Source organism: Rhamphochromis longiceps, linkage group LG7, assembly GCF_057381845.1.
Source record: "Rhamphochromis longiceps isolate RC_006_pf linkage group LG7, R_longiceps_female_GT1.1, whole genome shotgun sequence".
NCBI classification, from domain to species: Eukaryota; Metazoa; Chordata; class Actinopteri; order Cichliformes; family Cichlidae; genus Rhamphochromis; species Rhamphochromis longiceps.
In genome coordinates, this window is record NC_140563.1 from 3,388,931 (window position 1) to 3,402,293 (window position 13,363).

General features: G+C 41.1%; 1 protein-coding gene across 2 annotated transcripts in view; it reads left to right on the forward strand.

Moving 5' to 3' along the window:
- tspan9a (tetraspanin 9a) overlaps positions 1-13,363 on the forward strand; it is a 232,354-nt gene that overhangs the window by 39,230 nt on the left and 179,761 nt on the right. For both annotated transcript variants that reach the window (XM_085411642.1, XM_085411641.1), the window contains one exon: positions 11,191-11,256. The gene's annotated coding sequence lies outside the window, so the exon portion shown is untranslated. The remainder of the gene's footprint in view (positions 1-11,190; positions 11,257-13,363) is intronic.

Here is a 13,363-nt window from a genome sequence, read left to right on the forward strand (position 1 = left end):
TGCAGATGATAATGGTTTTAGCCGCCGCGATGCTTTGGACCAAAACAGGCGCCGCTTGATGACACATCAACATGCGCTATCGTGATAGAGCGATATAGTCAAAATCTCTATCGTTGGCCAAATTTATATCGTTTCTATCGTGTATCGTTTATATCGTGTATCGTTTATATCGCCCACCCCTACTTCCTGGAAAGAAACTGTATTTAGCCACATTAACTCATTCACTGCCATTGACGTCTATAGATGTCAATTGAAAAACTTACGTTGACTGCCATTGACGTCTATAGACGTCAATTACGTTTTTCAATGGGAGGGGCCAGAATACAACCTCGGGCAGCTTGTCAGTGAATTTTATTTTTTCATATATTTGTAAATAAATTGTTTTGATAAAACCTTTCTCAGTGTTATTTCTGTTTTATAGAAGTGAAAACCTATTTTATATGTTAGAGGTGTCACAAAGCAAGAAATATTAGTGTCAAAGGCACTTTTCTGCTTGAAATGTATTTTTCACAAAAAGCTCGTTTTCTCCCTTTTTTTGGTCAAAACAGGCATTTTTGGTGGAACCCACCTCTCTTCTACAGCTGATTACTAAAGAATGGAAAATGGTAGAAACAAGCTTTTTTTTTTGGATGAAAGAAGAGAGTCTGTTCTTCATTTTGGTAGGTTCAGCGTTTATATGATCATAACACACAGTTTTCTGTGGCTCTTCAAAAATGAGTAAAAATGCTCAAAAACCCTGGCAGTGGGGAGTTACCTGATTTGAAAATGGCTGGCAGTGAATGAGTTAAGAAAGGAACATTGCACTAGCATACTGTGCCACATTCATTATTATTCATCTCTGGCTTCCTTCCAGTGTTTTTTGTCCTGCCTCTCTCCCATCAACCACAGCTGGTCACAGCAGATGACTGCCCCTCTCTGAGCCTGGTTCTTCTGCTTTCTTACTGTTAAAAGGGAGTTTTTCTTTCCCACTCTTGCCAAGTGCTTGCAAAAGGGGTCATTTGACTGTTGGGATCTGTATCCTTGTAGGGTATCTGCCATACAATATAAAGCACTTTGAGGCGAGTGCTGTTGTGATTTGGCACTCTGTAAATAAAACTGAATTGAATTGCTTGCTGGGTTCCAGGTTTGGCCAACTGAATGTCTTTATCTAAGTGAATAAATTGGAGTAGTGAAAATATAACAGCAGGCATTAGGAAGCTTAGCTGCTAGGGGAAATGGAACTAAAATTTGGTTATCCACTTGGTGACGTAAGGGCTGGATGCAACAATCCTTATACGATGAGCTGTTGGGTGCTTTACAGTTGGCGTTAAAAATGTGAAAGTAAATGCAAATCCTCTGCTGCGCCAGCTAACGTTGTGCAGGCATTTGGCATTTGACACTGAAGACCTGGCAAGCGATAAAGACAAAGACAAGAGTGTTAAATTAATGATGAGCAGTCACATTTACTTACTGTACTGGATTCATTCTGTAGCACAAGCCTGTAAAAAATAAATAATTAAAATGACTGACAATAATCCATATGGAATAAGCGTATGGTGTGTATATATGACACATACAACTTGTATGTAGTCACACAAGTGACTCTAGAGAATGGAATTTATGAAGTTTAACATAATTTTATGAAAAAGTAAACTTGTTTGATAATATTTTTTTCTGTTTTTTAATTGCTGTCAGTCTTTTCGTGTCTCTTTTGTGTGTTGCAGTGTTATTGATTTTGCATTCCTTTTGCGTTCTGCATTCTTCCTCAGAGTCCATCTGTTTAACTCCCACACATAAACTAATCTCAGATGCTGAGACCACAAAAAAGTAAGAAAAAGTAGGATGTAAACTGCCTGAAAACAAAACATTTTTCTTACAAGTTGTTGTTTTTATAAAAAATACCATTGCAGTTTTCAGACTTAAATCACTAGACTCAGACAGTATGCGCTGAAGACCTGGCTCCATACAAATGACACGCCTAATATGTTTCTCCTGTAAGGTTGGGGCCAGAATATAGGCATAGTCTTCTAAGAGCTCTCACTGTTGGGTTTATCTCTTTACACACGTCCAATATGAAAGACTTTTTTCACATGCTCTTAGAGTGACCTCTGTTTTATGTTTTATGACCTGAGTTGTTCCTCCAATGAGTCACATTTTTCATGTTTCTTTCTCATAAACGCTACCTCCTATATTCTCTAGTAGCTGCTGCTGTTGGAGTAGGAGCTAATGCACTAATGTAATACCAAATTGTACAACCAAATACAGCCTGTTATTGTGAATCCTAATAAGACATAAAGACATAAAAGAACAGACTGTACTTTGGTCAATTAGTTAGTGGGTTGAATATGTGGGTTTTGCCCATTGCCAAATCTTTTCTGCCAGTTGTCATCTTGGAGGATAGAGTTCGCTCACAGACTGTGAAGATACAGGACTGCCACTGTTGCAGAATCTCATCTCTGTCTCTCTGCGTTGAGATTGCCTCCAGCGATGACAAGCCTTGTTTTTCCCAGTGAAGGAGATCCCGCCCCACAACAACTTCCACCAAAGCTATCGATGAAGCAATCAGCATAACACTCTCTATGTCTACTTCACACTTTGCTTACGGCAGATGGATCAAAGGGTCAGAGTCTGGACTCACTGCTAAATGGTGCTAATCAGGCACCAATCAGGCACCTGATTGTCAGCACCGGGTTTCCCAGAAGCTCAAAAGAAGAGTTAATAGCAAAAAAAAGCTTTTTTTCATTGGCAGAGAAGATTTATTTTTCATGTTCAACTTTGTTGCTCACCCCGCAAATGCATTTTCCTTATAAATGTGGCACCAGACTAACGTGTTGCCACCTGCTGGCATAATGAGACAGCAAGAAAAATCTGGAAACTAAACTTCATTTTCACCCTCGACTATTGTAGGACACGCACACATCAATGAAACTAAACACATTTTTGCTATAAATTCAGTTAATTTTAGTTAGTTTTGTGAACACTCATTACAGTTTTAGTTAGTTTTCCTTTTTTTGTTTTTGTTTTCATTCCCGTTAACGAAAATGTTTTTTCACTTCTAGTTTTCGTTATTTCGTTAGTTTTCGTTAACGATAATAACCTTGGAACAGAGCCATTTCTGCCTTCATGACTTTGTACCACACCTTACCTAGTCTGGAAATTGACTTCAGATCCACTGTGCAGAATATACACTGTTCTCTGATGAAACTCAGGTCTTTGTGAAACATGTTAGGAGGCTCTCGGCTTGCAGCTGCCAAACTGAATGGGCGGTGCCTAGTTAGGTGATTTACAACCTTGGTGTCAGGTTGTCAAGCGTTAACACTTTCAGAACCGTGGACAGCTCCAGCCAAAGGAACGATCGAAGGTTCCACCATTCCTTCCCAACTGATGAAACCGCAGACACAGAATATTTTCATACGCCAGGACTGACTGTAATTAATCAGCATGCATCTTTTATTTTGAGGTTCGAGTGCAAGATTCAGTTTCATAACACATTCAGAATAAAGAACATTCACAGCTGTCTCTGAATTTTCTTCAACTGGAGGAGCCATAAGGGAACAACCGTATGAAGCGCAGACATCACACTCAGCAGACACCATTATGATTTTTTTTTAAAACCAGTCAGAGATCGAGATGGCTCGGCTCCCTCTGTCTCGGCTTCTTTTTATGGTTCTTCTTACTGCCATTGAGGAACTCTGGAGCCTGACAGTGAAAGTGAGAGAAATGGTGTCATCACAGAACAGATTTATTTCCTTGTTGACTCTGGTGAAAAACAGGTGCAGGGATACCAGCTTAGTTTTTCAAAGGTGCCTCCAAGACACAACAGATGATGCTTTGTCGGTGACTCGTGGTTATAGCAGGTGCAGGATTTTCTAGGGGCATTGTGAGTGGCGGACTTATGGCTTTCAGATTTGTTTATTGAGGAAAATAACTGTTGATGAAGTTATAAAGTTCTAGTGCTCCCCACAGGGAGTCGGAAGAACCTGGAAAATAACCCAAGAACAACAGAGCTGTCATGGTCCTGGGTCTTTTGACCCAGCGTTTTAAGTTTGAGTTTATTTTGTTCATTAGGTTATCTAAGTTCATTTGGTTATTAGACTCCTTGTGTTTTCTTCCCCTGTATTTAAGCTTCCCCTCACCCTTCGTGTTTCATGCTGCGTGTCTTATGTTATCAAGTTTGTATTATCATGCATAAGTGTTTCTAGTTCTTATTATTTCCCCCTCCGTTTCCAAACATGTTAAATCTCCCCTGCTCTTCATGCGTTTCATGTCTGTGTCTTACGTTGTCAAGTTCTGGTTGTCGTGTCTAAGTCTGCATGTTTCCTGTTTTACTTTGAAAAGGGGTCTTGTGTTCTGTGCTCATGCGGTTAGTTTTCTCTTGCCTGTGCATCATTATGTTTATCCTAGTCAGCTGTTTCCTCATGTGTCTCCACTTCCCCTAATCACCTCCTGTGTATTTAAGTCCTCTGTTTTCAGTGTGTGATTGTCAGGTCGTCTGTTGTCCATGCCATGCTTCCAAGTTTCTTGTCTAGGTTTTTCTTATTGTTTGTTTAGATCCCCCAGTTTAGGTTTGTGTTAATTTTGCTTCAGTTTGCCTTGCCCTTTGTTTGTACCTTTTCTACCAGCCATATTAAACGGCTCGCCTTTTGTTAACATTTCAAGTTCTGTTCCCTGTTCCTTGGAGTCTGCGTTTTGGGTCCTTTTCTCAATTCATACAGTCTGCCCTCGCCAGACTGTGACAAGAGCTAACACTTCTGGCTTTTGCCTGCCATGGACCACTTTCTTTGTGATGTACAGAAACTCTGTTGAAGGAGTCCAGCGGAGCAATGTAACTATACTACAATGCCAAGCTGCTTGTCGTGGTCTGCGAGGGCAGACCGTGTGGAGAGTGTGTTTGTTGGACCCAGGTGCGGACACAGACGCAGGAGGCAAAACTTTTGCTAAGCTCAAAACGAGCCTTTAATCAGGGCTGATACAGAAGGCAAAATAACAAACCACAAACTATGGGAATGACAAAACTAAGAACCTAAACTGGGAGTAACTAAAGGCTATGAACGAAGACCAGGACTGAACTATGACAAAGTACTGTGGACAGACTATGAACACGACATGAAAAACTGTGAACAAGATCTCGGTACTGGCACATGAAGGTGTAGGGAAACATGACTGGAGAACGTGACTATGAACATGTCCAATACCGAATCTTGCAAGCTAGAATCCTGACGTGCAGCTAGAAATAACAGGGTGCACGAACAGACGACGCGACACGAAGACACACTGGGCTGAGGAACTACACTGAGGAAGTCATCAAGGAATTAGAGACAGAAGGGGAACACAGCTAGAAACACTGACATAAGACAGGAACATGAACCTTCAGAGTAAAACGGGAAACAAGACACCACTAAACAAAGACGCAGACACGACAGTGAGAGACAGACTAGACACTGAACTAAACCTGCAATAAACATGAGAACACAAAACCTAAGAACTAATCCCTGAACAAGAATAACTGAAACATAGATTCGTCGTCGTGGTCGTCATCATCATCATCAGAAAAGCAAAAACGCACCAAAACATAACAACTCAAAATACTGGGTCAAACTGACCCAGAACCGTGACATTGCTCTTGTATATCCTTGCTATGAAGGTTTGCAGTTACCAAAGTGGTTGCTACATAGACGAATGAGAACAGAAGTGGCCTACAGAATGAGTTATAGCCTGAGTTGGGCATTGCTGAAGGAGGCTTTGCAGTGAGGAATAAGGTCTGACACGGGGATGTAGCTCCTCTACCAGAGGACTGGTACACATTATGCACATTATTTGTTTATCTTTGTGTCTTCACTTTTTGACTACTTGATAAATGAAGAAAAATGTGTCTTCATACTCTTGAGCTGGGCCTAAGTGGGCCACAATGGTAAACTTTATTAATAGGATAAGTGAAACAGTGACAGCTTTTAGCTGCAGCCTATACAAAATGGAACAAAAACAACACATTCTCTGACACTGTCCAAACAGAAATATAGGTTTTATAGGTTTAAGAAGAGAGTGTTGTTTCAGGGCAGATGTATCAATTGGTTTGCCTCCATGGCCACGGATCAAAAAAAGGAAAAATCAGAAGCTCTGAGCACATAAGTAGCTCTTGCTGTCTTGATGATAAAGCAAAACCTTGCTGCAGGGTGTATGGGTCAGCCTTAATGTTTGGAGACTGGTTTTGTTTTTTCTCACAAAAAGAACCTAACTATTGATAATCACAGCAAGCCTAAGGGTCTTCTTACAGTATTTCCCTCTTCTTCTAACTGGTGTTAATGCTTTGCGTGTCATGTTTTCCAATGAAGCACTGCATTTCAGTTGGAAACTTTTAAAAAAAAGTGTAGTTTTGTCTTATACGAGGAAACTTTTAGGAAAATAGGAAAGGAATTTTTATTCCTTATAAATATATCTGTGAAATATATATTTGCTGAGTACACATGCAAATCTCTTGCTTTTGTGCTTTTTTGTTAGGGGGAAATGTAAAACAATACAGCGTTTTTAAAGGTTTAATTGAATTGTAATCCAACCTCGTTTGGCCCCGTCCTTTTTAGTCCCAGACTTTTTGAAGGAGTGTGCATGCAAACGTAAACACAGAGATCACGCTGACCAGATATATTATGCAAGTTTGGCAGTAGCTCATACTTCATATCAGCTCAATTTGTGGCCCGTTCTACAGTCATCTCTTTGAAGCGTGAGTGGTGAAGTGGTGTAGCTGTGGCAGTAATTTGCCCACCCATGCTGCTGTGTGTTCAACTGTGCGGCTTTTACGTATAAATGATGCTGTGTTAGTTGACAGTGTGGCTGATGGGATGGAGCCGAGCTGTCATAACTCTTCTTTACCAGCACTTCATGAACCTTGGCAAACAGCTGACCTCTAAGGCTCTTCCTGCCTGTGAGAGCATACTCTTTGTGTGTGGTGTGCACGGGTTGTGCTGTGTTGAACGCGGCATCATTATGAATATAGAAAGAAAGTGTAGCGGCGGTCTGGTCATTGTCATTCAAATTGCCTATTAAAGAACAGCTGATAAATGATGACTCAGAGTAAAGTAATGAACAATTGAAGGAGACGCCTGCTCCCCTCAAAGGTGAAAACAAAACACAAATCTGACATGTTATCATCAAGCTAAATGGAAACAAGTTAATTAGAGCTAGAAGCAGGCTAAACTTATTTTCCTGTATCTTTCATTTTCAGGTAAAGATGTGCTCTGCAGACCTGTGTTGACAGCATTTTTCACTACTAGTTACTGTACAAAATAATTGCATGGTTAAAGCTGTCTGTTGAATTCCATCCCGCCTCTTATAATTCAGCTTCTGCAGGAATCTCCAGGCGTGTATCTCATCACTCAGCAGTGCCACACACTTTGGCTTCCCTCCAGTGACTACAGTTTTACCACTGCACCCCCCTGACTTAACTTTCACATACATCAACCCGCAATCAGAACTTGGCTGAGCCACCCAATGTGTTGAATTGCACAGCAGTTCCCTGTGATAAGTCCTCTAAGCCTTAGCGATGCAGATTTATGATTGAAATATGTACTGTTCAGTACAGAACAAGAACTGCAGAGTAACGTTGGGCTGTATGCTTCGGCCCAACACCCTTCTTGTGTTCCATTTTAGAGTTTTGCATCCTTTAGTAGCCAAAGAATAGTGTGCTTTTGTCGGCTGTCCCTGGTTTTTCATATATTCAAGCTGCAATTGCATCGAAAGGGATTTACTTTGGATTCTTTTCAGCATTCCTGTGTGGTTGTGTCATGGTCCATCCTGCTGTGACCAATGGCATGAAAAGGCACAACCGAGGCAAGACCACATTGTAAAAAGAGTCTGAGCGTCCGACCTTACTGAAGCAGCTGTCAAGGATTTGGAAAGTAAAGTTTTCTCTACAGTGTTATAGAGGAGGATTATGCCAGACCAGCACTTATTATGGACGGGGTTCAGCCTGAGAAACTTTTTCTAGGAAGAAAATAGAGTGAGGGAATGATGGGAGAGGCAAGTGAGCTAAAGAGAGAGATATGGAAGGACAGCTGTTAGGGGCACACATCCTATAGAGGGGGGAAATGTGTGTGTTTATGTTGGGGGATCATGCAGGGAGGTGAGACAATGGTAAGACGTGAGCCTCAAGGCTTAGCTGAAGAACAATCAATAGCCTGTCAGGCCTGCAAATGAAGGAGCAATACCTTCATCTTCCCCGGATGTGCAAGTTTCCGCATCTTGTCATTTTGATTTTGCTGTCCCAAAGTGAACATGCGCATGGAGCAGAGATTAAATGCTGTAATGTCTCAATTTATGCATTTAGAATAAATGGATGACAATTTTTGTGCCGCATGCTCTTCATAATCCTTACTTGGTGTTAAACGCAGGATGGCGCGATCCATTGAAGCACAATTTTACCCACAAAAGAGCCGAAATAGACCACTTCACACTACAGTTTAGTGACTGTTTAAATAGTTTTTTAAAAATACCTCTACGCAGAGTGTAACTTTAGACTTGTCCACCAGTGCTGCATTACTTAAGCACTAGTCTTCCTTAGTGGGAGCAAAGCCATCCACAGCTCACTCACTGATTTGTGCCAGCGCTGGCCAACGGTCCCTCAGTCACAGCTGTGTGAGTTCTGAATGCGCCACAGCTGCGGGACTCATGAGACCCATGAGACAAATGATTATCCATTACCACACACAGCAAAGCAGTGGCTTTTCAACACCTCTTCCTGTGTTTTTTTTTTTAATTCAAAACAATGTTGTTTGGGTTTGTGATCCTCACTGCAAGGCCAAATATCGTCCTCCCAGGACCTAACCTGAACTTAAAGTGTCGTTCTTGATCTGCCTCAGCAGACAGAGAGCTGTTTGTTAGAATACCAGGGTCACTTTTTGTTCCTTGTCGGATCTTGAGGAATTTTGTCTAAATGCTATGAAAGGGCTATCTGTGTCCACAGTGGTGATACGGTATGTCATGTACTGCATGTTTTACAAGCTAATCTTCTTCCTTAGCAATTGCTGGAAGGATACACATCTTGCATATTGACTTGTATTCACATGCTCCACATGCTGCATACATACACAAACACTGTAAAGGGCCACAGATGGTAAATATAACTCACAGGGTGACTGATCACATTTCAAGCCAAATGACACTCTGTTTATAGCTATAGGAACATAACTAACTTGGCTGTACGATCACTGATGACCACAAACCAGCATCTATCTCCTGAGCGTGACTCACTGTAGGAATGCTCTTCAAGTTTTATACTAAATGAATGTTGACAGCTTTCCTGTTTTCCTTTGGTTTTTTTCCATGGATGATCTTTAAAGTTGCTTGTCCAGTTGGCTGTCTGCAGTCTCCCGGGAAGAGGAAGGAGACAAGCTTATAATGATGAGGAGTAATGGTGGGACATAATTATTTGCGTCACTGGAGCCCTAATTAATTCAACTCACTAATGGGAGGAACAAAACTGTCTGTTTTTGTGAGCTGCATTGCTCTTTGGGTTGTTCTTCACAGCAGTATGCACATCCAGTTTTGTTATCTGACTGGTTTCTTATCCTTTCTCCGTCCTGATGCCGCAGTAACATATTAACGTTATGCTTATTCCTCTGTCACCACTTGACTTCTTTGTGTTCTTTTCTACTGTTCTGCCTTCCCACTCAGCCTCACAGTGCTTTTCACTCTTTGCCTGACCTTAGGCCTTTTGACATTGCATCTTTCAACAGAAATTGACAACCCTGAAGGCAGTCCATTCAGTCTTGTGCTTGGCTTGAAATCTTTAATTCAATAAATGTGCTGAAATAAAAAAATAGGCTCAGAAAAGCACTGTCGTAACGATATATTGTAGATTCCATTCCAAGTATGTCTAACCCCAAAATAATATGTGGATTTTAAGTCTGATTAATAGGGCTTTGTTACAAAGGCTGCAAGCCCTATGTGGCCAAACAGTATATGAACAGTACCCACAAATATATTGTAAACCAGACATGCCACAAAAACTACTTTGGATACTTTTTTTTTTAATTATTCCAAGAATAAATGGAATTAAAAGTGATGATAATAATATAATAGTAATAGAAGTACACGCACGAAAGAACTGAAGATAGAGAACGTCTTTGCTTACGTCTTACTTAAAGCTAATGTTGTTTCTCATATTGCTTTTTTCATGTATTTATTTCCTTAGTGCAAACTTTCTAACCACTCAAAAGCTGCAGCATAATGCTTGTTGAGGAATGAATTTATCTCCAGACTACAGTACCCACATGTTTAACATGCAGCTTTCAAACCAAGTCTATGTGGACTGAGATAAAACTCAAACTATCCTTACAATTTGTGTCTGTGTGTGTTTGTAGAAAGCACGGCATTGCCATACAGACGTTCTATTGGCAATAGCCTGGGTCATTGTCCTTCATCGAGCTTATGCAGTACTTTTTACACCATACAGAGGGAAACTTTGGCTGCCATTCTTCAAAAAAATGGAAATGAAAATAGCAGCCGTGCCCCCGTAAGTCATCCTGTGGGAAGAAAAGTGACCCCTCTTGTGTGAGATTGATGCGCTAAATCAGATTGCAGACGCCTGCTGCTCCTCTTACCTGAAGGTGCTCACGGAGGACCATCATTCACACTGGAGTGCAAGCGCTTTGATATTCTGTGTACCTTCCTTTGGCTTTTCAGCTTTGTGTGCGTGTGTGTTTTGTGTTTGATCTCAGTAGTGCGGTAGACAAACATAGCGCTGAGAGGTGTATTCAGTAGTTGCGTTCGTATAACACGGGCAGGCACATTTACTTTTAAGACTTGTCCACTCACCTTGACATGCTTCTCCCATTTAGTTTGAGGTTCAGATTGAGAAACTGTGTTCTGTCAGGTCTTTCAAGGTCACCTGCCTAGGGCTCACTCATTTAAGTGAGTCTTAGGCCAGCTGGTCCGCTATTCTATAAAATCACAGAGCAACAACTGGAGTGTGCTCCTGAGTAGCCTGCTGTAAACACACGCTCCCTGAGGTTGTGTTGTCAACCCTCTTCAGATTTAATAACAACTCCAGGCTGGTTAGGCAGATGCAAGAAAAGTTAATTCCTTTTCTTTTTTTCTTAAATATGTGTTTTATTATTTGAATGAGTTTGTTTGCATGGGACATTTCAATTTATTGGCTTGAGTAAAAACGAGGTAAGGAATACAAACCTGACTCACTTTTTTTTTTTTTTTTAACAGATATTTGACCTGCCCAGCCAGCAGCACAGTCTGTGTCCTTTCCTAATTCTCACCCTCCTCAGAAAGGTAAGATTTCCTTTTTCACCTGTAGCACCTCCACCTTCCATCTCCTACGACAGTCTGTTAAACTTGCAGCAAAATAAAATGTAGAGCTTCTAATTTCCTACGTGGTTTCAGTAGCTCGCCTCCTTTAGCATCTCCTGTGTAATATTCTGTTTATTAAACAAAGACTTCGAAGCTTTTACCTCACATAAATCTGCATTTCTTAAATGTCATCAACTCCATGCCCAGAGCTGATTGCAATCCAGATGCAACAACAAGGCTGATAATCTTTTCCAGCTTACAGTAGAAACTGAAAGTCGTGAGGTTGAATCTATGTGTAACTGAAGGGGCCACACTGATAACTCCCTCCTGCACCTTGCTTCAAAGAGAATCCCAGCTTAAAGGGGCTAACTAAAATTAGCCAGGCAACAGATAACCTGTGCCTTGAGATCAAAGAGAGGCTGAACTGTCAGGCTCTTTGGCGGCGCCTGTGGTGGCAGAGCTTTAAAAGGAGGAATGCAGAGAGACACAGAGATGGGCAGAAAGTGAAGTAGGCTCCAGAGCTATTCATGCAAGGGGATGAGTGTTCAGGAGATCCAGTATCGACATGTAAAGTTCCACAGCAGGAGATCGTTCATGGAGGTTTTGGACTGAAGGGTCAAGGTTTTGTGGGTTGCACATCACGCTCTTCTCAGACAGTGCATCTGCTACGCAGAAGTCTGAGCATCCTGGCTTTGCATTCAGCAGGGTCTTTGATCACATGTGTTCATATGTTTGTAACTGAGTGGGAGACAGCTTTATTCTAGAGTAATGCTGCTCTGTACTCTGCCACGTCCTCAGATTGTTTCTGGAAGCGTTTCCATTACCAGGAGGATGTGTATATATTTCATGGAACTAACATCCATTATTATTGTATTGTATATACAGAAGACTCTCTGTGTGTGTGTGTGTGTGTGTGTGTGTGTGTGTGTGTGTGTGTGTGTGTGTGTGTGTGTGTGTGTGTGTGTGTGTGTGTGTGTGAGAGAGAGAGAGACTGAATGATGTACCCTGCAGCTAGCAGTTCATTAAGTTGCATCAATGGATAAGCACAGCACATCTTACAACCTGCCATCCTGAGGGGATCTAGTCCTTTGGTTCCCTATGAGTGTTAGTGGGTTTGCACCTTAGATACCACACTGGAGTAGTGCTGCACACACGTACGTGTATGTGTGTGTTATTGTTAGCCTCCCTGTTCTTCTCATTGGAACATACTGACTTGATATCCTGCCTGTCAACCATTTACATATTTATCTCCATAGTCAAACAGCGCCACATGCACCCGTGGCCACCGGAGACCTTGTGTCTTTAATTGGCTATTGATTGACTCTGGAAGACGATATATCACAACAAGGTTGAGCGAGTGGGAGTTAGCAGACACGTTGAGCGTGGAGGTGATGGTGCTACTCCGACTGTCAAATCTGTGACTGCATTATTTATACGTCTCTCATATTTATTTATATAGTAAGGATCGGTGATGCAATGCACAATAGAAAGATGGAAATACAGACTCCCTCTTGGACACAGTTTATTTGCATAGGTCGGTGTACATTGGTTCTGTTTAGAAGAATGGAGTACGTGAGCAGAGTCACTGTATATACTCAGAAAGGATGAGGTTTTCGTTTAACTCACTGAAAGCCTTCATTTATTTTTTATGTATGTGCAACTGTTTGCATGTGTGTGCTTGTGTTTCATGTTATATTGTAGAACACGCTGTTAATGTGATATAATGATCCACTCTGTAACACGAATATAAATGGGAAAAACTGCAAATGCTTTAGTTTTCACCTGACAGCTGATATTACACGGCCTTCACTTTCACTTTCTCACGCTTTCCCTGCAATTCTGTATTAAAGCCCATTAGAATAATAGCGAGGATGAGTGAGTTCTAATTTTTCTGGTCATTTATGCTCGAGTGCAGCCAGATCTGGAAACTAATCACAGGCTTGCAAAAAAAAAGAAAAACTGCAAAAAGAAAAAAAATCCAAAAACTTTTCAATTCAATTTTAGTGACATAAATACACAAACTAATGCTAACTTCAGATTAAGATTCAATGTTTATGTGCTGATGTTATAATGATGTTTACATATGTAA